General features: G+C 39.8%; 1 pseudogene; it reads left to right on the top strand.

Moving 5' to 3' along the window:
* LOC122452768 lies at positions 1 to 25,355 on the top strand (annotated as a pseudogene).

Here is a 25,355-nt window from a genome sequence, read left to right as displayed (position 1 = left end):
ATGATCACTCCGCTGCTCTGCATTGAGCTGCACATGCGCAGTGGGATGGCAGGCGCGGGGGTGGGGAGGACCAAGAGCCAGATGCCAAAGTCCGAGAAACGTGTAGGGGTGAGCAGAGGTCAGCAGAAGACAGGGGTGATAGTAGGGAGGGCATATGCTCTGCCAACAGCACAGTCCACCTGCCCTCCCTTCCTTGTTAGGTGTGAAGACCCAGCCTCACACATGTGGCCCCTACTGTGTGCACGGGAGCTTCCCAGGTGGCCCAGAGGTAAAGAATCTGCCTGCCAAGACTTGGGATGGATCCCTGGGGCTGGGAAGATCCCCTGGAGAAGGAAATGGCAACCCACTCCAGTATTCTTGCCTGGGAAATCCCATGGACAGAGGAGGCTGGTGGACTACAGTCCATGGTGTTGCACAGAGTCAGACAGGCCTGAGCAACTAAACAACAACACAACTGTGTGCACAGCCTGCAAGTGTGGGCCACCACCCCTGGTGTCAAGTATGACGCATAGAGGGAATGCACTGTCTAGGGTGCTTCCATCTTGCAGAAGACACACAGCTGCAGCTCCCCATCGTGGCATGGCAGGCCAGGACCTCAATTTGGTCAGTTTGCTGAGAAGTGGTCAGACCCTACAGGGCTGCCCTGTGCTGACCAAACTCATAAGAGACTTGTTGGTAAACCAGATGTCTATGGACTGACTCTTTTATTAGGAGGAGGCACCCTCTTTACACTGCCCTCTTTGGTAACATCTCTTGCCCCAAACTTTGTATTCCACCAATGTAGATTTCCCTTATGTCCATTTCTTCAAGATCCCTCTCACTGAGGCTAAACTATCTGATAAATGTGATGATGGTGAGTGGTCAAGGTCAGGCTACTTCTTTTCAAATTGCAGTCATAATAGTTGCCATTTATTGAGTAACTATCACGTGTCAAGCGTTTAACGTACACGATCTCTTGTAATTCTCAGCCTTAGATAGTGGGCACTGATATTGTCATCCTGGGTTTTATAGATGAAGAAATGGAGGCCCAGGTTAATTCAATAACTTATTTGTCCCAGGTTGGGCTCCTCGGGAAGCAGACACTGGATTATTGGGCAGCATGCTTTTTAAGGCATGCCCTTGAGCAGAGGTGGTTTAGCATGGTGCTGAGAGTGCCCCTGAGGTCAACACGGATGAAGGGAGAGGGGATGGGAAAAAGAGTGAACAGGAGAAGTTGAGCTCTGATGCAGCCCACTGCTGGCCTCAGCCAAACTACAGAAAGCTCTGGAGCTAGAGTGGCCCTTCAGAGTTATCTCAGGTTGAGCTGGGATGAACAAATCTTTATATTTCCTCTCAATCAGTCATGGGACTTGGAGGGTGGACTTTGGGCAAGATGGCTCTGCAGTGGGGGCAGAGTTCCAAGGGGCTGATGGCTGCTGACAGCCTGCTGACCACACTTCCAGTAGCTGGGCCAGCAAGCCCTTCACTGACCCAGGAACTGAGTTGTACATCACTGTGTCCAGAATGTTGAGAAGATCCCACAGCTCATGAGTGGTAGGGGCAGGCTTGGAACAGAGCCTCTCTGGTTCTAGATCCTTCCAGTCAAACATCTTTCTACAGCATTTCCCACAACGCTTTAAACTGAATGTTGAATGTTCGGCTCTCAACGGTAGTTTTCTTTTTCCATGTGCTTTGTCTGAAAATCAGTACCCTCCTCCAAGCTGGTGGGCCCCTGGGGTACATTTATGATTCTTCCCTAAAGAGGGATGACCCTGTGCCCACCTAAGGAACAACAGTGGTGTTGTTGACATCCTGAGCCCTTAGCCTAGGGGAAATCAAGATACCTCTGTCCCCCTCATGTATGCTCGGCAGTCACTTCAGCCTTGAGAACAAACACAGGTGCCCGCAGAATGAAATCCAGTATTTCAGGAGTCCCACTTCACCCTTCTACCCTAGAAGCATCTCTATCCATTTTCTTCTTTAAAAAGTAACTTTGCAATCTTATCTAGTTTGCTCTTTCTCATCAGAGATGTGAGAGTAATGAGAGTGAGTAAAACAATGTAAGGGTCACAGATCCATTTTGTAAGATGACGCTTTATTTCTGTAAGAGTTTCAAGCCATGTACTTTAAAATACTTTTATTTATTTATATATTTTTGGCAGTGCTGGTTCTTCACTGCTGCCTGCGGGCTTTCATTGCAGAGAGCAGAGGCTACTCTCTAGGTGCGGCGCTCAGGCTTCTCATTGCGGTAGCTTCTCTTGTTGCAGAGAATAGGCTCTAGGGCATGAAGGCTTCAGTAGTTGCATCCCGTGGGCTTAGCAGTCATGGCTCTTAGTGGTTGTGGTGAGGGGCTTAGTTGCTCCACGGCATGTGGGATCTTCCCGGATCAGGGATGGAACTCGTGTCTCCTGCATTGGCAGGCAGATTCTTTACCCCTAAACCACTAGGGAAACCCCATGCATTTTTTTTAATTGCTCAAAATGACATCATTCAGGGGTAACCACTGTTAACATTTTGAGTGCATCCTATTAGAAAGTTCTGGACATGTATGTGTGTGAGCAGGCTAAGTCGCTTCAGCTGTGTCCGACCCTTTGTGACCCTATGGACTGTAGCCTGCCAGATTCCTCTGTCCATGGGATTCTCCAGGCAAGAATACTGGAGTGGGTTGCCATGTCCTTCTCCAGGGGATCTTCACTACCCAGGGACTGAACCCGAATTTATTATGTCTCATGCATTGGCAGGAGGGTTATTTACCACTGACACCACCTGAGAAGCCCAAAAAAGGGGACACTGTGGCTGCATTCTTCACAAATGGGAGTAAACCACACTTGAACCATAATTTGCTTTTTTCCCACCAGTGTGGTAGGAACATCTTTCTATGGCTACAGATTCTCACTCTGGAGCCTGTGAGGAGCTAACGATGACCCTGGAGATGGGGGTAGAGTTGGGGAGATAGATGGACATGGTTGTGATAAAGGTTTGAGATCTTATCCTAAGTAGAAGGAGAAGATACAGAAGTGCTGCAAAATTCAATTTATTTTTTAAATGGCTTATTCTAAATACTGGTCATGATATGAGTGTGTGTTGTTATTATTTAGTCAAAAATCTATCTCTAAGTGATAGCTCCATGATGTTCAACTTCAGACATAAGAGAAGCAAATGTTGGCAATTTCCACTCAATCTGTCCACTCAAGCCCCTACAGAGGCTTCTTGGGTTAGAATTTACTGATTACCAGAGAAAGAGCTGTCATCTATCACTGTTTTCCCATCTTTATAAATCTTACCTATCTGCTTTCCAGAACCAATAAATGTGCATAGCAGAAAACATAGAGAATTTTTTAAAAGAAAATAAATTTAACTCATAATTCTACCATCCCAAAATAACCACTAACATTACCGTGTTGGAATGTTTCCTGCCAGTCTTTTTTCTGAGGATATTTTTTTCTGTTACAAATAAGATCAACCATACTGTACAAACTGTTTTATATTTTAATATAGTACAAATATATTTCTGGATCATTAAATATTTCCCTACGACTTCATTTTCAGTGATCCCTTAGTATCCATTTTGTGGTACCAGCATTTGTTAAACTAGTCTCCACTTGCTGGGGTGTTAGGTTGTTTTGAGTTATTTATATTTACTATCATAAAGCACACTGTGACGAACAGTCTTGTGGGTAAATCACACTGGGATGAATATCCTTATAGGTAAATATTTGCATGTATTGCCACTTTAAGATTTCATAGACTTGGGACTTCCCTGGTGGTCCAGTGGTTGAGACTTCAGGCTTCCACTGTAGGCGGCACAGGTTTGATTCCTGGTTGAGGGACTAAGATCCTCCCTGCCACGTGGTGCGGCTAAATAAATAAATAAATAAAATTTCTAAAAGATTTCATAGACTGTTTCCATTCTTACAGCCTCACCCCAAGCACACCAAACATTGTAAAATATACCTCCAACTAACATTAAATATAGTTTTGCTGTAAAATATTAAATGGATTTTTCTAAGTTGCTTTTAAAATTGTTTAGCTCCAAGGAAATCATTTAATTTGCATATGAATTCTCAGTAATCATTTAGCTTATACCAGAATTCTTGTGAAGTGAAAAAAATCCACAAATAGGTTTGTTTCTTTCTTTTTAATTTATTTTTAAAAATTTTATTGAAGTATAGTTGATTTGCAATGTTGTATTAATGTTTTCTGTAGAGCAAAGTGATTCAGTTATACATGTTTATTTCCTTCCTCATATTCTTTTCCATTATAGTTTGTCACAGAATATTGAATATCGTTCCCTGTGCTACACAGTAGGACCTCGTTGTTTATCCATCCTGTATATATTAGTTTGCCTCTGCTAAACCCCAACTCCTTCCTAAACCCATTCCTTCCCTTCCTTGCCCTTCTTCCCCCTTGGTTATAGTTTTTTAATATAATGAAAATTGAAAAATAATAATTTTAATAATTCAATAGATCTAAAGTTATACTTTGTGAATACTTCAACAACTGCTTTTTCTTTTCTCTTAATTTTGGAGAGATAGACTTTTTCTTTTCCCAAGGTATCAGGCATTTTTCAAGCTCTTTAAAAGCGGATAGGCATCTGGCAGTGTGACTATGTTGTTGTTCAGTCGCCCATTCGTGTCTGACTGCTTGTTACCCCATGGAATGCAGCACGCCATGCCTCCCTATCCCTCACCATCTCCCAGAGTTTGCCCAAGTTCATGTCTATTACATCGGTGATGCCATCCAGCCATCTCATCCTCTGACACCCTCTTCTCTTTCTGTCCTCAATCTTTCCCAGCATCAGGGACTTTTCCTATGAGTGTCTGTTTGCATCAGATGACCAAAATACTGGTCTATAGTGTGGATCTATAGTGTGACTATAGATCCTAATAGATAAATATTTGCAAATATTGCTAAAAGGGGCCAATAATATAGAAAGATTTTAAAACAAAGCATGATCGCTCTCCTTTTTTTGTTTTGGCTACAACCCGAAGTATATGGGATCTTGCTTAGTTCCTGACCAGGGATTGAACCAACACTCCCTTGCGTTGGAAGGATGGAGTCTTAACCAGGAACCCCATGGAAGTCCCTGATCACTCTCATTCTTGAAAAACTTTAATGAATCTTTAAAAAAAATAATTGTATGTATTTATCTTTGGCTGTGCTGGGTCTTTGTTGCTGTGAACCAAGGCGGTTCTCCCCTTGTGGTGCACGGGCTTCTCAATGCAGTGATTCCTCTTGTTGGGGGGCACAGGAGCACAGGCCATGTGGGCCTCGGTAGTTGCAGCCCGCGGGCTCTAGAGCCACAGGCTCAATAGTTGTTTCACTGCCTGTGGGATCTTCCCGGACCAGGGATCAAACTCATGTCCCCTGCATTGGCAGGCAGACTGTTTACCACTGAGCCAGCTGAGAAACCCTCTTGATAAACCTGAACCCTCCAATTCCTTCTCTCTGCGTGAAACGCTTACTACCTGTAGGTCAATGGGTGTCCCCAGGAGAAACAAGAGAGGCGTTTTGCTTCTTAGAGGTCGGTTTCAGAAGAGCCTGCTTGCTGTTTTTGCTGGACAGATCTTGTGGATCAGCCCTCACACGGGCACATGGACATGCTCTTGCCAGATGGATGTCTGCTGAGATGGAATGGTATTTGCATGGACATGTGTCCACATCCTTGAAGATGTGACAATGGTGGGGGCACAGGTCACCAGAGAAACCCTGCATCAGGGCCCCACACCCCCGACTCCACCCAGATTGCCTTCCTGCTCCTGGGGAAGCTCACTCACTTTTCTGTTTGTGTTCTTACGAGGCCATGGGATCTTCCCCTGAACGGCATCTTCAGCACAGAAGTCAGAAGGAAAGAAACCCACCCCTTCCAGCCATCTGGGATTAGGCCGGCTGAAGCGTGCAACCCCCAGATAGATCATGGCAGGATTTCTCCAACCATCTCCAAATGTCAAGTGGAGAAATGAATTACAGCTCATCAATTGCTGCTTCTTTCTTTGAAGAGACATTTTAGGGAGAGGAAAAGGTCACTGCCTGCTTCCATCCTTTCTTCTTCCTCACTTTTTATTTGATAGACTTTACTTTTTTAGAGCACTTTTAGGTTCACTATAAAATTGAGCAGAAGGCAAGCGACTATACTTCAATAAAAATTAATATAAAAAAATTGAACAGGCCTTCTCTGGTGGCTCAGTGGTAAAGAATCTGCCTGCCAATGCAGGATTCAATCCCTGGCTGGGAAGATTCCACATGTTGATTCCACAACTACTGAGCCTGTGTTCTAGAGCCTGGGAGCCATGATTACGGAGCCCGTGTGGAGAAACTACTGAAGCCCACCTGCCATAGAGCCCATGATCTGCAGCGAGAGAAGCCACCGCAAGGAGAAGCCCACACACTGCAACCAAGAGTAGCTCCCGATTGCCACAATGACAGAAAGCCCATGCAGCTACAAAGACCCAGCCCAGCTATAAATAAATAAAATTATTTTAAAAATTGAGCAGAAGGTACAGAGATTTCTGATGGACCCCACACACAGGCACAGCCATCCCATCATCAACATTCCCCATCAGAGGCTCATGCATTTTTTTTTAATGCCCTCCATTTCTTCTTTTGGATTTTCTTTCTTTTTGCTATGAAATTCCTTCCTCCTCCAGAAATGCCTCTCCTTTCATTTCATACTTAATGTTCTTTTGACTTTAGCTCCTTATCACTGGGCATGGAGTCTCAGGGCTTCTCCCGTACATCCTTACCCTAGCTACATGTTCTCTACCCAAAATTTCCCTTGTTGTTCTCTGCATTTATTAACAATGCATTTTCTTCTCATTGCATTTTACGTATTAGTATAAAAGTAACAGGGCTTCCTGGTGGCTCAGACGGTAAATAATCCGCCTGCAATGCGGGAGACCTGGGTTCGGAAGATCCCCTGGAGGAAGGCATGGCAACCCACTCCAGTATTCTTGCCTGGAGAATCCCCATGGACAGAGTAGCCTGGAGGGCTACAGTCCATGGGGTTGCAAAGAGTCGGACATGACTCAGCGACTAGGCACAGCACAGAATATATCTTGGTATTTAGCTATGGCCAAAGCCCCATCTACCCAAACCACCACCACTAACTACTACCATCAGGAATTCATTCAACAAATATTATATCAGATTCCTACTATGTCCTTGGGACCACTCTAGGAACTGCAGTTGTCCAAGAATGTTTCTTACAGTTGTTACTGTTGTTTTGATTTTGATCCGAGATCAAATGTCCTGTATTGCATTTATTATGTCTTTCTGCTCTCTTTTAATTTGGAACAGTCTCCTTGCTTTTTTGATATAATTATTAAATAATTATAACTATAAAATTAAAGACCCTGATGCTGGGAAAGATGGAGGGCAGGAGGAGAAGGAGGTGACAGAGGATGAGATGGTTGGATGGCATCATCAACTCTATGGACATGACTTTGAGCAAAGTCTGGGAGATAGTGATGGACAGGGAAGCCTGGCGTGCTGCAGTCCATGGGGTCTCAAAGAGTTGGACACAACTGAGTGACTGAATAATAACAATCAGAATTATATTCTTATGTATTAATATTACAGTATATTATGGTATTTTTTGACAAGCATGGGCCGGTTATCTGTTGTCTTCTACTTTGTCCAGAATAGCTCATATTTGGGATTTGTCTGATTATTCCCTCATGCCTAGTTTCAAGTTAAACGTTTTTGACAAGAGCACACCCTCAGTGATACTGCGTTCCTCTTGTTACATCACTTCAGGAGACACAGAATGTCAAGGTGTCCCATCATTAGTGTTGCTATATTTAATTCCTGAGTCCAGATGATGACTCCCAGCTCTCTCCACTCTAAAGAGACACTGTTAATTAATTACCCTTGGTAATTAATAAAATTCTGAAGAGTGACAACTTTGAGACCATGAGAATATCTTATTCCTCAACAAATGTATTTATCCATCAGTGATCCTTACCTGAATTAACTATTGCTTTGGAGGTTAGAAATGATGGTTTTCTAACATTCCTTCCACCATTAGTTTTATTTTTATCTTTGTTTCACTTATTCATGTGGACTTGTGGAATTTTAAAAAATCAATGTATTATTTCAACATAAGACCCAAAATTACAAATCTCCTAGAAGAAACATAGGGGAAAATCTTTACGACAATGGATTTGGCACTGACATCTTGGATATGACATCAAAAGCATAAGCAACAAAAGCAAAAACATACAAATGGGATTGCATCCAAACTTCGAAACTCCTGTGAATCAAACAGTAATAACAGAGTGAAAAGGGAACCCATAGAATGAGAGAAAATATTTGCAAATAACATGTCTGATAGGGAATGGGAGAAAATTTTACAAATAATGTATCTGAAAACACCGGACACAATATTCAGTATTTTCACTACGCCATGAGCATTTTTGCTGCAAAAATTTTGACTGCAGAACTAATTGGCCGTAAGGCAGTTTTGCTGTGAAAGATGAAATAACTGCTTGATGATTTTTGGTCTGACGCTTTGGTTTCAAATGATTCAAATGCATTAGCAATGCATGTGACAATATACCAACAGCATAAAACAGTGTAGAGGCTTTCACAAAGCAGCAAAGAGCTCAGTTACAAATATTTATCCCAGTATTTAGAAGCTGATACCTCTCTTAATGAAGGAAGAAATTTTAGCAAAAAAGAAAAAGTGCCATGCTGAACAAGGAAATGGATCAACAAGCAAAAAAGGTGTAAAACACAATGAATGAAAGACTTGGAAGAAAAGTGCTCAGGTACAACCCACAAAATAAAATACATGCTTTGTGCAACATTGCCATGAATCTACACACATTTTCAAAGTATTCAAGTATTTTGCATTTTTCAATAAAGACTTCTTAATTTTGTTACTCATTTCTCATGTTTCACTATGTCCTTTTTAATGTCCCTCTTTTATTTTTCATTATTTTATCTTGTGTGGCAAAATTGCCTGACAGTCAATCAGTTATGCAGCAAAGATCCTTGTGGCAAAGATATTTATGACGAAAGTACCTAGACCAATAGCCAGAATATATAAAGAACTTATACAACTCAACAACAAAAAATTCAAATAACCCGATTAAAAGTAAGACCAAAGACTTGAATAGACATTTCTCCAAAGATGATTACACAAATGGCCTGTACATGAAAAGATGTTTAGTGTCAGATCTCAATCCTATCACATCTAAATGTTATTTGATGTTATCAAAGATCTTTTGATAAATGCAAATCAAAACCATAATGATATACCAGCGTACACCCATTAGGATGAGACTTCTATAAAAAATAATAATATCAACTGTTGGCAAGGAAGTAGAGAAATTGGTGGGATTATAAAATGGTTCAACAATTATGGAAAACAGTATGGTGAGTCCTCAAAAAATTAAAAATAGAATTATCATATGATCTAGAAATTTCACTTCCTGGTACATATCCAAAAGAAGTGAAAGCTGGGTTTCAAAGGGATATTTTCACCCATGTTCATAGCAGCACTGTTCACAATATCTAAGAGGGAGAAGCAATAAAAGTGTTATATATATGAATATTGTTGATAGTTACTAAGTATTATCCAACTCTTTTGTAACCCCATGGACTGTAGACCACCAGGCGCCTCTGTCCATGGGATTTTCCTGACAGGAATACTGGAGTGGGTTACCATTTCCTTCTCCGGGGATCTTCCCGACCCAGGGATCAAACCCACGTCTCCTGCCCTGGCAAGCAGATTCTCTACCACTGTGCTGCCAGGGAAGCACATATATGAATATTACTTAGCCTGGAAAAGGAAGACAATTCTGACACAAACTACAACATGGATAAACCTTGAGGACATTATGCTGAGTCTTCAGTTACAAAAGGACAAATGCTGTATGATTCCACTTATATTCTTGCTACAATGTCCCAGTGAACTTATACTGAAGGCCCTTTTTAAAGTCTTCTTTTTAAAACACGAGTAACACATCCACATGATTCAAAATCCCAATGTACAAGAGCATAGAAAGTGAAAACCTCCCCTTCTTTCCTATAATCCCTGTTCCATGCTTCCTGCATGGCCTCCAGCCACCCAGTTCTTCTCCATGGAGGTTATTAATGTCACTGCTTTCTAACCTCTGTCTATGTTGCCATACTTTTAAGAGAATATCCAAGAGCTAAATTCCAAGTGCTCATATTGTTGAGTCAAAGTGGTTTTTCTTTTTAATAGTTGATGCTGCCAACTGTTCTTCAAAAAGATTATACTGATGTAATTAGTAAATATTAATTCAGTGGTTATAATACTAATTAGGACTTAGTAAATACTAGCAGCAGCAAATACATTTACATTCCTACCAGCAAAAAATAATATTTATTTCCCTACATATTCACCAACACTGGCTATTTTCAAACCTATAAATGTTTGCTAATCTGATAGGTGATTAGGAATCCCTTGTCACTTTGCTCTACAGTTCTTAAATGATAAGTGAAGGTAAGCAACTTTTCATATGCTTATTTCTATTTGAATTTTTTTTTTCTGTGAACTGCGTATTCAGGTCCTTTGCCCATTTTTCTATTAGGTGGTTATACTTCTCTTATTGATTTGTAAGTTTTTCTGGCATGAAATCTACAAATATTTTCCCTTCTAATACCTTTATAATTAAAACCACATAATTCAAAATGTAAAATTCCTATTCAGGGATGTCCCTTTGGTCTCCCCAGTCAGATTGTAAATTATTTAAAAACTGGGACCTAGAAACTACTCTAGTCCTAAATTGCATGGCAAACTCCGGTTGATCAGCTGCGACCTTCATTCTGGGCACAGGACTGAGATCCTCTGGGGAAGAATTTGTGTCTTCTGTTGTTACCGAAGGAGATGAGATTTGACTTCCTGGGTCAGCCCCTCCATCGATCCAGGGTATCTTTCGATCTGACAGCAGCAACAAGAAGCATGTTGAAGAGAATCCAATTACCCTCTTTGACACCCGCTTCAAAAGGTTAGGAATTTATACTGTATATCACCCTTTGCGATCTCTCTTGCATCCATTCATCTAAACCAGTCCTGAACCTCGGCATACAGTCCCACTACAGACACTACTGGTAATGAGTTCTTTTCTTTTTAATGCAATATATCAACTTCTGGGTCGCAAGGGCGGCATAATATGTAGGCACATATAATTCCCCCTACTTCACTCCAAATACCTATAAATAATCAATTTTAAGTAAGTTTAAAATATTAACAAAATATTCCTTTTGTTAGTTCCAAAACTGTCAAGCTTTTCTTTGACCTTTTTTTCATTGTATGTTATTACATACAGAAAAAGACAAAAACATACAAAAGTACAGTTTAATGAACAACATTAGCCCTACAGCTATGTAATCACACCAGGTCAAGGAAGGGGGTCCCCAAACCCCCACGTGTCTCTTCCCCACAACGAGAAGGTAAACACTACACTGACTTTTGAAATAATCATTTTCTTGTATTTTTAAAGATGTTCTATTACCTACAGATATACCCCTAAATGCTAAACTGTAGTTTGAGCTGGCTTTGAATTTTATGTACACGAACTGTCTATATTTTTTGTGTCTTCTTTCTTCCCCTCAACGTTAAGTTTTAGGATTCATCCATGTTTGCTGAGAATAGTTCTAAGTCATTCATTCTCTTTCGTGATCTGTTTCCATCATAGGACTATACCACAATTAAATTACAAATTCTACTGATGGATATTTGGGTTGTTTCCAGGTTGGAGTTATTACAAATAATGCTGTTATTCTTATAAATGTATCCTGGGCCATGTGTATACAATTTTCCCTAGGGGTATAGACAGGAATGAAATTACTGAGTCATAGGCATACATATTTTCTACTATTAGATAGTACTGCCAAACATCTTCCCAAAGTAGTTACAATTCTCTGGCAGTCCAGTAGCTAAGACTCAGTTTTTACTCCAAGTGTGTGGGTTCAACCCCTGGTCAGAGAACTAAGGTCCTTGCAAGCTATGAGACATGGCCAAAAAAGAAAATAAATAAAAGTAAAGACAAAAATGGTTATACTAACTTGCATCTCCCATGAAGAGCACCTGAGAGTTTCCATTACTCTATAGCTTCCTTAACACCTGGTATTGTCAAAGGGTTTTTTGTTTGTTTTGTTATTTTTAACAGCTTTACTGGGTATAATTCACATACCACACAATTCACCTTTTCAAACTGTAAAATTTGATGGTTTTTAGTATATTCATAGAGCTGTGCTTATGTCATCACAATTTTTGAACATTTATATGTGTATATATATATATATATACATATATATCAAGTCATCACAATATATGCTTTAAATAAATACCTTACAATTTTATTTGTCAGTAATACCTCAATAAAACTTAAAAAAGAATTAATATTTTAAAATTTTAGGATATTTTAATTGCCACAAAACCCCAAACCTCTTAGACATCACTGCTCATCCGCACAACTCCCTAGACAACATGGTTTCCTACTTCCTTTCTCTATAGATTTCCTGTTTATTTCATTTCATATAAGTAGAATCATCTGGGCCTTTGTGACTGGCATCTTTCACTAAGCATTACTGTTCAAGCTTCACTCACACCATAGCATGAATTAGTATTTCATTTCTTATACCAAATAATATTCCAGTATGACTATTATTATTTACTCATTTATCAGTTGATGAACATCAGGGTTTTTCCTCTTTTTGGCTATTATGAAAATGCCACTGTGAACATTGATTTACAAGTTTTTGTGAGGACATGTTCCAATCTCTTGTGTATATACATACCCAGGAGCAGAGGTCCTGATCATATGGGAATTCTACGGTTAATCTATTAAGGACCTGCCAGACAGTTTTCCAAAGCAGCTGCACCATTTTACATTCTCACCAGCAGCCTATGGTGGTTCCAATTTCTCCACATCTTGTTGTTGCTATCTTTCTTTTTTTTAATAGCCATTCCAGTGGGTGTGACTTGATATTTTCTTCTGTTTTGATTTGCATCTCCATCATAGCCGATGATGTTGAGCAACTTTTCATGTGTTTATTGGTCATTTGTTTATCTTCTTTGAAGAAATGTCTATCAGATCCAGTGCCCATTTTAAAACTGGATTGTCTTTATTATTTTATATATATATAGTAGTAGTTTAGTCGCTAAGTCGTGTCCAACTCTCGTGACCCCATGATCAGTAGCCTGCCAGGCTCCTCTGTCTATAGGATTCTCCAGGCAAAAATACTGGAGTGGGTTGCCATTTCCTTCTCATATATATATATATATATATCCCTTACCAGATATATGACTTGCAAAAATTTTCTCCCATACTATGGGTTTTCACTTTCTTCATGGTGTTTTTTGAAGCACAAAAGTTTAACATTTTGATGTTCAGTTTACCTATATTTTATTTTATTGCTTGTGCTTTTAGTATCATATTTAAGAAACCATCACGTAAAAAAAAAAAAAAGAAACCATCACGTAATCCAAGGCCACGCAGATTTACATCTATGTTTTCTTCTAAGAATTTAATAGTTCAGCTCTTACAATTAGCTTTTATCTATTTCGATTTAACTTTTGCATATTGTGTGTGATGTGAGTACAGTTTTATTCCATGTAGGTAATTATTTACATGTCTATTTACATTGAATTATCTTGGCACTCTTGTCACAAATCAATTAACTGTATGTAATGAACGCTTATTTCTGGGCTCTCAATTCTATTCCATTGATCTATATGTCCATCTTTGTACCAGTATCACACTGTTTGATTACTGTCACTTTATAGTAAGTTTTGTTTTGTTGCAAGTTTTGAATCAGGAATTGTGAGTCCAACTCGGTCCTTCTTTATCTAGATCATTTTGGCTGTCGTGTGTCCTTGCATTTCCATATGAATTTTAGGATCAGCTTGCTGATTTCTTTAATTCAGCTGGGATTTTGATAGTGATTATGTTGAATGTATACATCAATTTGGAAAGAACTGCCATCTTAACAATATTAAGTCTTTTCATTCATGAGCATAGAATGTCTCCATTTATTTAGGCCTTCTTTAATTTCTTTTGATAATGTTTTGTAATTTTCAGTATACATATCTTGCATGGCCTTTGTTAATTTATTCTTACGTATCTATTTTTTTGGTGCTATTGAAAAGAAAAGTTTTCTTAATTTCAATTTTGGTTTGCTCATTGCTGCTATATATTAATAGAAATACAAATGATCATTGTATATTGACTTTGTATCCTGCAACCATGTAGAACTCACTTATTAGCTCTAAAAGATTTTTAGTGGATTCCCTAGAATTTCCTATATACAAGATCATATCACATACAAGTAGTTTTATTTCTTCCTTACCAGTATATATGCATTTTATTTCATTTTCTTCCATTATTGCCCTGTCGAGAAACTCTAGCACAATGGAGTATAGAACAGTGAAAGTGAAAGTCTTTGCCTTGTTCCTGATGTTAGGGGGAAAGCTTTCACATTAAGTATAATGTTAGCTATAGGTTTTTCATAGATGCCGCTTATCAGCTTGAGGAATTTTCCTTGTATTCCTGGTTTGTTGAGTGCTTTTGTTATGATGAGGGGCTGAGTTTTGTGAAATGTTTTTCTGTATGCATTCAGATGACCATATTATTGTCCTTTATTCTACTGATGCATCTCATTACATTAATTAATTTTTGAATGTTAAACCAAACTTCCTCTTCTGGGAAAAATCCCATTTGATCCCAGTGTATAATCTTTTCACTTATTATTGAGTTCTAGTTCCTAGTCTTTTGTTGAGGGTTTTTATGTCTGTGTTCATGACATTGATTGGTCTGTAGTTTTCTTTTCTTGTGATGTCTTTTTCTGGTTTTGCTACCAAGATAATTGTGTATGCATGCTCAGTGGCTCAGTTGTGTCTGACTCTTTATGACCCCATAGACTGTAGCTCACCAGGCTCCTCTGTCCATGGAATTTTCCAGGCAAGAATACTGGAGTGGGTTGCCATTTCCTTCTCCCACAGATCTTCCCGATCCAGGGATTGAACCCACGTCTCCTGCATTGGCAGGTGGATTCTTTAGCACTGCACCACCTGGGAAGCCCCATCAGGATAATACTAGCCCCATAAAATAAAGTATTCCTTCATTTTCTGGGTTATTGGTTTCTTGCAATTTTTTGTAAGAGTTTGGAAAGGATTGGTATTAATTTTTCTTTAAATGTTTGATAGTTGTTGGACATTTTTATTTCTCCCAACACATGAAGATATGCTGGTATTTCACAGTGGTTTAAATTTGCATTTCCTTGATTACAAAGAAAGTTGAATAGTTTTTCATCTGTTCATTGGACTTCTGGATTTCCTTTTATTCAAGCGTTTTCATTATTTGGGGAAAGCTGACTTTTTATTGATTTACAGATGTTCTTTTTATGTTCCAGACACCTGTCCTTTATGAATTATATGTGCTGAAACAAATATTATTTTTCTTTTCTGTGGCTTTTAAAATTGTTTATAACGTCTTGATAAATAGGAATTCCTAATGTTTATATAGTCAAAAACATGGTCTTTTCCTGACTATAAGGTCAGGAAATTTGTGTCTCATGTAAAAGTATTTAAAATATTCCAAGATCATTAAATACCCTCCTGTAACATCTCCTAACTAACCTTCCTTTATTTTATCCACCTAGAAATGTTTTATTGTAAAGGACATTAAATAGGAATCCAACTTAATTTTTTTCCCAAATGGACACCTATTCATCCTAACACCATTTCCTGAAAAAAAATTATTTCTCCACCACTAGAATAAGCCAACTTTGTGACAGTATATTATCCTTTTTATATATTGCTGGATCCTATTTGCTCTTATTTTGCCTAGAATTTTTGTATATATGTGAAATTGTTGTTATTGTTCAGTCACTCAGTCATGTCTGACTCTTTGTGACCCCATGGACTGCAGCACACCAGCTTCCCTGTCCATCAGCACCTTTGGAGCTCGCTCAAACTCATGTCCATTGAGTCGGTGATGCCATCCAACCATCTCGTCCTCTGTTGTCCCATTCTCCTCCTGCCTTCAATCTTTCTCAGCATCAGGGTCTTTTCCAGTGAGTCAGTTCTTCGCATCAGGTGGCCAAAGTATTGGAGTTTCAGCTTCAGCATCAGTCTTCCAAAGAATATTCAGGATTGATTTCTTTTAGGATTGACTGGTTTGATCTCCTTGCAGTCCAAGGGACTCTCAAGAGTCTCCTCCAACACCACAGTTCATCATTTCTTCTATGCTCAGCCTTCTTTATGGTCCAACTCTCACATCCACACTTGACTAATGGAAAAACCATAGCTTTTACAGACCTTTGTCAGCAAATTAATATCTCTGCTTTTCAATATGCTGTCTAGGATTGTCATAGCTTTTCTTCTAAGAAGCAAGCATCTTTTAATTTCATGGCTGCAGTCACCATCTGCAGTGATTTTGGAGCCCAAAAAATAAAGTCTGACACTCTTTCCATAGTTTCCCCACCTATTTGCAATGCAGTGATGGGACTGGATGCCATGATCTTTGTTTTTTCGAATGTTGAGTTTTTAGCCAGCTTTTTCACTTTCCTCTTTCACCTTCATCAAGAGGTTCTTTAGTTTCTCTTCACTTTCTGCCATAAGGGTGGTCATCTGCATATCTGAGGTTATTGATATTTCCAAATTTGCTGGCATATTGCATGCAGCACTTTCACAGCATCATCTTTTAGGATTTGAAACAGCTCAACTGAAATTTCATCACCTCCACTAGCTTTGTTCATAGTGATACCTCCTAAGGCCCCCTTGACTTCGCATTCCAGGTTGTCTGGCTCTAGGTGAATGACACCATCATGGTTATCTGGGTCATGAAGATCTTTTTTGTATACTTCTGTGTGTTCTTGCCATCTCTTCTTAATATCTTCTGCTTTTGTGAGGTTGATCTATGTTTTTTTGCCTACTATCCATGTCAGATTTTGTTATCAAGGCTATAACAGCTTCAGAAATGAGTAATAATAAGCCTCTTTGTCTATTTTCTAAAAAGTTTATGTAAGACTGGAATTATTTGTTCCTTGAATAATTGGTTTGAACTTTCGGTGAAACCATCTGGGCCTGGAATTTTGTTTGCAGGAAGATTTTTTCATTACTAACTCAATTTTTCCAATGATTATAAGAATTTGGGGGTTTGCTTTCACTTCCAGAGTTAATTTTCATTTTAAACAACCAAATTGAGGTATAATTTATACACTATCAAACTTGGGCATTTTAAGTGTACAATTCAACAACTTTTAGAATATAATTTCTTGTGTATCCATAACCAGAATCTTGTTCTAAAGCCAATATTCAGTTTTGGTAAAGCTTTTCTCCATGAATTTGTCAATTTCATCTGATTTTTGGCATAACATTATTCATGATATCTTGCTATTCAGTTGCTCAGTTGTGTCCGACTCTTTGCAGTCCCATGAACTGCAGCACGCTAGGCTTCCCTGTCCTTCAGCATCTCCTGGAGTTTGTTCAAACTCATGTCAGTTGAGTCGGTGATGCCATCTAACCATCTCATCGCTGTCATACCTTCTCCTCCTGCCTTCAATCTTTCCCAGCATCAAAGTCTTTTCCAGTAAGTTGGCTCTTCACATCAAGTGACCAAAATTGGAGCTTCAGCATCAGTTCTTCCAGTGAATATTCAGGATTGATTTCTTTTATATCGTTCATTTTAACTATATCTAATTTATGTTCCCTTTTCACTCATGCATGTTTGTAACATTTTTCTTGTTTTCCTCAATCAGTCTCACCAAAGGTCTGTCAAACTTATTAATCTTTTTGGAAGAACTGTTTCTGACTGTATCAAAACTCTCTATTTTCTAGTCCACTTATTTCTGCTTTTATCATAACTATTCCTTCTTTTTACTTTTGATAATTTATTTTATTTTTAATTAGTTAAGAAGTATAAACTCATTTTTTTCAGTCTTTATTCTTTTAGAATATACCTTTTAAGAGCTATAAATTTCCCACTGAGTACTATTTTTGCTACAAGTTTTAAAATGTAATGTTTTTATTATTGTTCAATTTGAAATATTTTAAAATTTCCATTATCATTTCCTTTTGCATTCATTATTATTTAGATGTACATTTCTTAATTTCCAAATTCATGGAGACACTTTGTTACATTTTTATTACTGATTTCTAACATAATCTTATTTTGTTAAAAAAAAAAAACATTGTATGATTTTGATACTTCAAAATTATTTACTTGCAGCCCAGAACATAGTGAAATATTTTAAATATAAAATGTGCACTCAGAAAATGTTATTCTGGGACTTCCCTGGTGGTCCAGGGGATAGGAATCTGCTGGCCAATGCAGGGGACACAGGTTCAATCCCTAGCCCAGGAAGATTCCATATGCCATGGGGCAACTAAGCCCATGTACCACAGCTATTGAGCCCAAGTTCTAGGGCTTGTGTTCCACAACCGGAGAAGCCCCCACAGGGAGAAGCCTGTGTGTAGCAACTAGAGAGGAGCCCCCACTCACCACGGCTAGAGAAAGCCCGCACACAGCAACAAAGACCCAGAACAGCCAAAAATAAAATAAATGAAAGATATTTTTTTTAATTTAAAAAAAGAGAAAAAATGTTATGCAGTTACTGGGCTCAGTGTGACTCTTGCTCCTTCTTCTATCAATTATTGAGAGTTAAGGGTCTTTAATCTTCCAGGATAATTGTAGATTGGTTATTTCTCCTACGATTCTGTCAAATTATCTTTAATTAAATTTGGCAAATGGTTGTTAGGTAAATACAGGTTTGGAGATCAAAAAGTCTTTCTGATGAATCGATCTTTTATCATTTTGACATGACTTTTGCTTTTTGCCTGAAAGTCCTTAGGTGTTTTTTTTTTCCCCCTTAGGTGTTTTTATTTAACAAATAGTGAACTTTATTCTTTTGGGTACAGTTCTAAGAGTTACTGGGAAAAGCATAGAGTTCTGTGACCATCACCGCAATCGAGATACAGGACAATCGCATCACCCCCAAATTCTTTTGTTCTGTTCCTATGTAGATAGCCCTGACCATCGCTGCTTTGTTTTCTGTCACTCCAGTTCTCCCTTCTCCAGAAGAGCACATAAAGAGAACCATTAAGCATACAGCCTTTTCACTCTGGCTTCTTTCACACAGCTCTAGTTCAAAATTCATCTATGTTGTGGCAAGTGCATATCAGTAATTTGTTCTTTGTGTTGTTAAGCGGTATTCCACTGTCTGGTAGCAAAATCTGCTCATCCATTCGCCAGTTGAAGAACACTCAAGTTCACTCGAGGTTTTTAGTGGTTCGGAACAAAGCTGCTATAAACATTTACACGCGGGTTTCCCAGAGAAATTTTATTTCCCTCCTTTGGAGTTATTGGGTGACGTGATAAACGTATGTTTAACTTCATAAGAAACGGGCAGACTGTTACCAATTTGGCTGGACCATTCTGCATTCCCACCAGCGATGGGTGAGAGTTCCCATCACTCAGCATCCTTACCAGCTGTTGGTATTACTGGGGTTTTGTTTGCTTTGCTTTGTCAACATCTTATTTTGTGTTACAGTTGAATAATAATATTGTGACAGTTTCAGGTGAACATAAGAGTGATTTAGTTATACCTGTATTTCTTCTTTTTCAAATTCTTTTAGGTTGTTACATAATATTGAGCAGAGTTCCCTGTGCTATACAATAGGTCCTTGCTGGTTATCCACTTTAAATATAGCCATGTGTATTTTGTTTTAACCATTCTATTACGTATATAGCAGTATCTCACTGGACTTTTAATATGCCTTTCCCCAATGATCAATGTTGAACAACTTTGCATGAGCTTATTTGCATCTACATATCTTTGTTGACAATATCTGTTCAAATCTTTTGCTTATTTTAAACATGTGGGTTTTTTTTATTGTTGTTGAATTTTGAGAGCTCTATATACAGTCCTTTGACATCCAGTGTGATTTATAAATATTTTCTCCCAGCATGTGGCTTATCTTTTCATTCTCTTAACAACATCTTTCACAGAGAAACAGTTTTTAATTTTATCTAAACCCATTTATAATTTTTATAAGGACAATGCTTTTGGTGCCCATGTCCAAAAATTTTCTTTAATTCAAGGCCACAAAGTTTTCTCCTGTGTTTCCTTTGAGAAGTTTAATAGTTAAGGCTTTATATTAAAGTCTATGATGTATTTTAAGTCAATTTTTTGTATAAAATCTGAGGTATGGGTCAAGACTTTTGGGGGGAGTTGGTGATTTGTCTGGGAGAGGGGTTGCAAACTGTCCAACTGTTCAGTATTACTTGTTGAAAAGATTATTCTTTCTCCCATGAACTGCTTTCATAATCTTGTTAAAAACATCGATTGACCATATCTGTGGGAGTCTAATTCACATACACATAGATATACAGTTTATTACTTCACCAGTACCTCACTGTCCTAATTACTATAGATTCACTATAATTTTAAAGTCAGGGAATGTGCATCTTCCAACCTTTTTCTTTCTTTTCAAAATTGTTTTGACTACTTTATTTCCTATGTTTTTTGCTATGTAAATTTTAGATTCAGCTTGTCTGTCTACAAAATCTCCAGCTAAGGCTTTGTTTGGGATTGTACTGAATCAATAGATCAAATTAGGGAAAATGGGCACCTTCATGAAACTAAGTCTTCCTGTTGACAAGCAGAGCATATATAACCACTTATTTAGGTTTTCTTTTATTTCTTCCTTAAAGTTTATCTTGCCTGATAGAAATAAAACCATACCGACCTTCTTTTTGGTTAATATTTGCATGGTGTATCTCTTCCCACCTGTGGTATCTCATAGCTCACTCCATCTTAAGCCTCAGAATCTATGAATATGTGGACTGCTGAGGGCAGTAGTGAAATCCACAATCACTGCAGATCGTGACTGCAGCCATGAAATTAAGACACTTGCTCCCTGGAAGAAGAGCTATGACCAACCCAGACAGCATATTAAAAAGCACAGACATTTACCTTGCCAACAAAGGTCCATCTAGTCAAGGCTATGGTTTTTCCAGTAGTCATGTATAGATGTGAGAGTTGGACTATAAAGAAAGCTGAGCACCAAAGAATTGATGCTTTTGAATTGTGGTGTTGGAGAAGACTCTTGAGAATCCCCTGAACCGCAAGGAGATGAAACCAATCAATCCTAAAGGAAATCAGTCCTGAATATTCATTGGAAGGACTGATGCTGACGCTGAAGTTCCAATACTTTGGCCACCTGATACGAAGAGCTGACTCATTGGAAAAGACCTTGATGCTGGGAAAGATTGAAGGCAGGAGGAGAAGGGGACAACAGAGGATGAGATGGTTGGATGACATCACCGACTCAATGGAAATGACTTTGAGTAAGCTCCGGGAGATGCTGAAGGACAAGGAAGCTGGCATGCTGCAGTCCATGGGGTCACAAAGAGTTGGACATGACTGAGTGACTGAACTGAATTGAACTTTAGGGCAGTAGGTTTAAACATAATAAGTCAGTATAGTTGTTCACTTGTGCCTGACGGTTCCAATAGCCTGTGCCTCTGTGGCCCTCATCCTGCTGTTTTCTCTGCTTCTCAATCACAGTTCTGATCTTCTTTAGCATGCATTATCTCGTGTGCTCTAACTGTCCTAGAGGAAATATTTATAGAAGTATTTGAAGCCTCAGATAAAGCTTCTTATCCCCAGAGGGGATTTGCATTTGTATTTGCTCCTGCCTGTTACAGAGTCCAGAGAATGAACCACCAGTCCTAGCACTGTCTGATGTTTCCCTACCACCCAGATGGTAGAAGCCTGGAAAACAGATCCCTTGTTGGACCAGTCCATCCTTACCCTAAAGATATGGCCTTCCCTGGGAACTTTCCTTCTTAAAGGACCAGAAATTTCTGGTGTTCCATAGAGAAACCCCTAACTTTAAATAAGGATAAGACAATGATGTTTTCATTCTTTTCTTTTTAATAATACTCACTGCGGTACCAAGAAACTTGTTGTCCCTTTAAGTCCAAGTAACATGTTTTACCGGTTTCCTTGGGAAACCATTTATAAAACAAAACAGCATACAACTCAAGAGATATTTTACAAGTGTCTGCCATGAACCAGATGCTGTGGTCCTGGGAATATAATGCTGAGAAATACAGAAACCAGTGCTGCAATGACTATTTAGTCTCTTTCCTGGATATACTTGGTGGCTTAAAGATTATTTTATTATTTTGACTTATAACTTTAAGAATAAGATAAATCACGGTGGTTTCATTATTTCCCATTGCTACTACTCCTTAGAGAGCAGAAGGTTGTTGAGGGAGAAAACATGAAACAGACTGGGTAATTCAATTCTGCAGTTATTGTTATGGAAGGCCTCCAATAGGGAATGCATGCAAAGTAATGGTCACTGAGTTCTTAATTACTATGTTCCCAGTACTCTGCATTTGTTTCTTACCACAGACCCATGAGATGGGCATTAGCATCCCGTTTCTACCTAAAGAAAATGAGGCACAAATGCATATTCTTTTCTGAAGGCACACAGTATGACAATTTTTGAAATAAACCCCAAAGAACACTGGTTTCCCCACCACGCTGTGTTCTAACCCACCCCCCCGGGACTGGGCTAAAACTAGTGACTCAATTTAATGAGGATAATACAGCAAAAGTGTAGCCATGTCACTTCTGAGATTAGGTTACAGAAGATTAACTTTCTCCCCCACCAACCCCCTCTCTCTCCCTCCCTCTCCCCCTGCCCCTGGCTTTTCTCACTGCTCCATTCTGATGAAGGAAGCTGCCATGTTGGGGGCTCCCTGTGGAGAGGCCCACAGGAAGAAGCTGAGGCCTTCCGTCCAGCAGCCCATGAGGGACTGAGGTCTGCCCGCGGCCACACACCCGAGCAGAAGGCAGATGGATCCTCCCCCAGCTGAGCCAGCAGATGAGACGGCAGCCCCGTCTGACGCCTGACATCCACTCAGTCACGGCCGGATCCTCACCTGTGGAGACTGGGAGATGACGCACGTTGTCTTCAGCCATTAAGTTTGGGGTAATATGGTTCAAAATAGAGAACAAATACTCGCCACTAAAAACGAGGCACTCAGCTATTTGAAGGTCCACCTGAGACCACTATAGTCCACGGGGTCACCCAGAGTCGGACGGGACTGAGGGACTTTCACCTTCACGTCCACCGAGACCTCTTCCTGGGCATCTTTATACACGAACAACTAACTCCTCAGAGGAGGTGCCCCTGAATAGCAGTTTCAAGAAGGTCCAGACAATATAAATCATACAAAGTAGAGCTAAACTTGTTCTTGAAGCTCCTTTATCCAACTTCCTCATTTTACCTCTGGGAAACGGAGGGACTGAGGCTTTCTCAGAGTCCCCATGACATCTGGGAAGGGCCAGGACCTCAGCCCAGTTTGCGTCTCCATCCAAGTGTCTGTCTACACGACTTCATCCTCACTTCTCATGCTATTTAAGGCCACAGTGATGCCTTCTTGGGTTTTGTGCACTTGTGTGTTTTGTATAAAGAGCTTGTACATGTTTTATTGTTTCCGTTGCTGCTCAGTTGTGTCCAACTCTTTGTAACCCCATGGACTGCAGCACACCAGGGTTCCTGGTCCTTCACTATCTCCTGGAGCTTGCTCAAACTCCTGTCCATCGAGTTGGTGATGCCATCCAACCATCTCATCCTCTGTCATCCCCTTCTCCTCCTGCCCTCAGTCTTTCCCAGTATCAGGGTCTTTTCCAATTAGTCGGCTCTTTGCATCAAGTGGCTAAAGTATTGGAGCCTCAGCTTTAGCATCAGTCCTTCCAATGAACATTCAGGGTTGATTCCTTTAGGATGGACTGGTTTGATCTCCTTGAAGTCCAAGGGACTCTCAAGAGTTTTCTCCAACACCACAATTCAAAAGCATCAATTCTTCTGTGCTCAGCCTTCTTTATGGTTCAACTCTCACATCTATACATGACTAATAGAAAAACCATAGCTTTGACTATATAGACCTTTGTCAGTGAAGTAATGCCTTTGCTTTTTATTATGCTGTCTAAATAATAATAATAATAATAATAATATGCTGTCTAGGTTGGTCATAGCTTTGACTATTTGCTGCAAGAGTGGAAGCCCAACTATACTTGCTCCTTGAGTTCACAATGTAGAGAGTAGAGTTCACAATATCTCTTTATCTCTTTATACCCTTGGTTCTCTACCTCCCGCCCCAGCAGCAAGGAACAGACATGAATGGAATTGTTTAAGAACCCTGGAAAATGGGGATACCTGGTTGCTTTCTAAAGAGGAAACTGTAAACAAGCCACATGTAGGCAAGAGGGAAGGAGGTGGTTATAAAAGCTAGATTTGGTAAGTTATAAGCCAGAGTATTGCAGATATTTTGTAGCTCCTTGGACGTGGAAAGTGGTTCTGAAGATGAATCAGAATTTTCAGGGTCCCAAGAAATCCCTCAAGAGAAAAGAGGAAAAAAAAAAAAACAGACCCCCTTTGGCGAAGATATTCAATAACAAGTTTTCAAGCACCTTTGCGCTTCACACCTCATTCATGATTGTAATGTCCACATGTGTCCACAGGAGGACAGCATTTACCATGACTTAAAGCAACGTGTCCAAAGCTGTCCTCTAAGACTAACCACTTGAGATACTGTCTGCCAAACTGAATTTATTAGGAAATATCAACTTGGGTTTCCAATTTTTGCTTTTCAAAAGCACAAGTAAGAACCAGCATATCTTTCAGATCATTCTGAGATAACCAGTGTTATGGTATTCCAGCAACACCCCAGATTTTTGTGGTTAGCCTTCTCAGAGAGAAATGTAGAAAGAGGTATTCCTGGGGCCACGCGGGGCAGGACAGCAGCCTCGCTGGGTCGGACCGTGGCGATGCGGGAAGTGCAGACGCCGTGGCAGCCTGAAGCGGAGGCTGCAGGCCCGGTCCCCAGTCACGGCCAAGGCGGAGGGGCCTGAGGATCTGAACCTGCCCAACGCCATCATCACCGGCATCAGCAAGGAGGCGCTCCGGGACGGTGTCAACATCTCCACGCCCCGCGCCGCCAGCGTCTTTGTGCTGAATGCCGCATCCTGTCCCAACAGCTTCGCGATGGGAGGGAAACTCAAGACACCGAATGCCAGCGATGTGCTGTCTGCCATGGAGGAGATGGCGTTTCAGCGCTTTGTTACCCCGTTCAAAGAAGCTCTGGAAGCTTATAGGAGGGAGCAGAAAGGCAAAGAAGAAAGCTTCAGAGCAAAAGAAGAAGGACAAAGACAAAAAAAAAGATTTGGAAGAGCAGGACAAGAGCAGGGATGAGGACAACGATAAAGATGAGGAAAGGCTGAAGGAAGAAGAACAGAAGGAAGAGAGAAAGTGGACAACTGAAGAGGATGGGGAGACGCCCCTTGGCAGGTACCACGCCGAACTCTGGTACACGTTTGTGTGA

The sequence above is a fragment of the Cervus canadensis genome, chromosome 14, assembly GCF_019320065.1.
Source record: "Cervus canadensis isolate Bull #8, Minnesota chromosome 14, ASM1932006v1, whole genome shotgun sequence".
Lineage (NCBI taxonomy): Eukaryota > Metazoa > Chordata > Mammalia > Artiodactyla > Cervidae > Cervus > Cervus canadensis.
The sequence above is the reverse complement of the archived record's forward strand: the minus strand, read 5'-3'. Positions and strand labels throughout refer to the sequence as shown.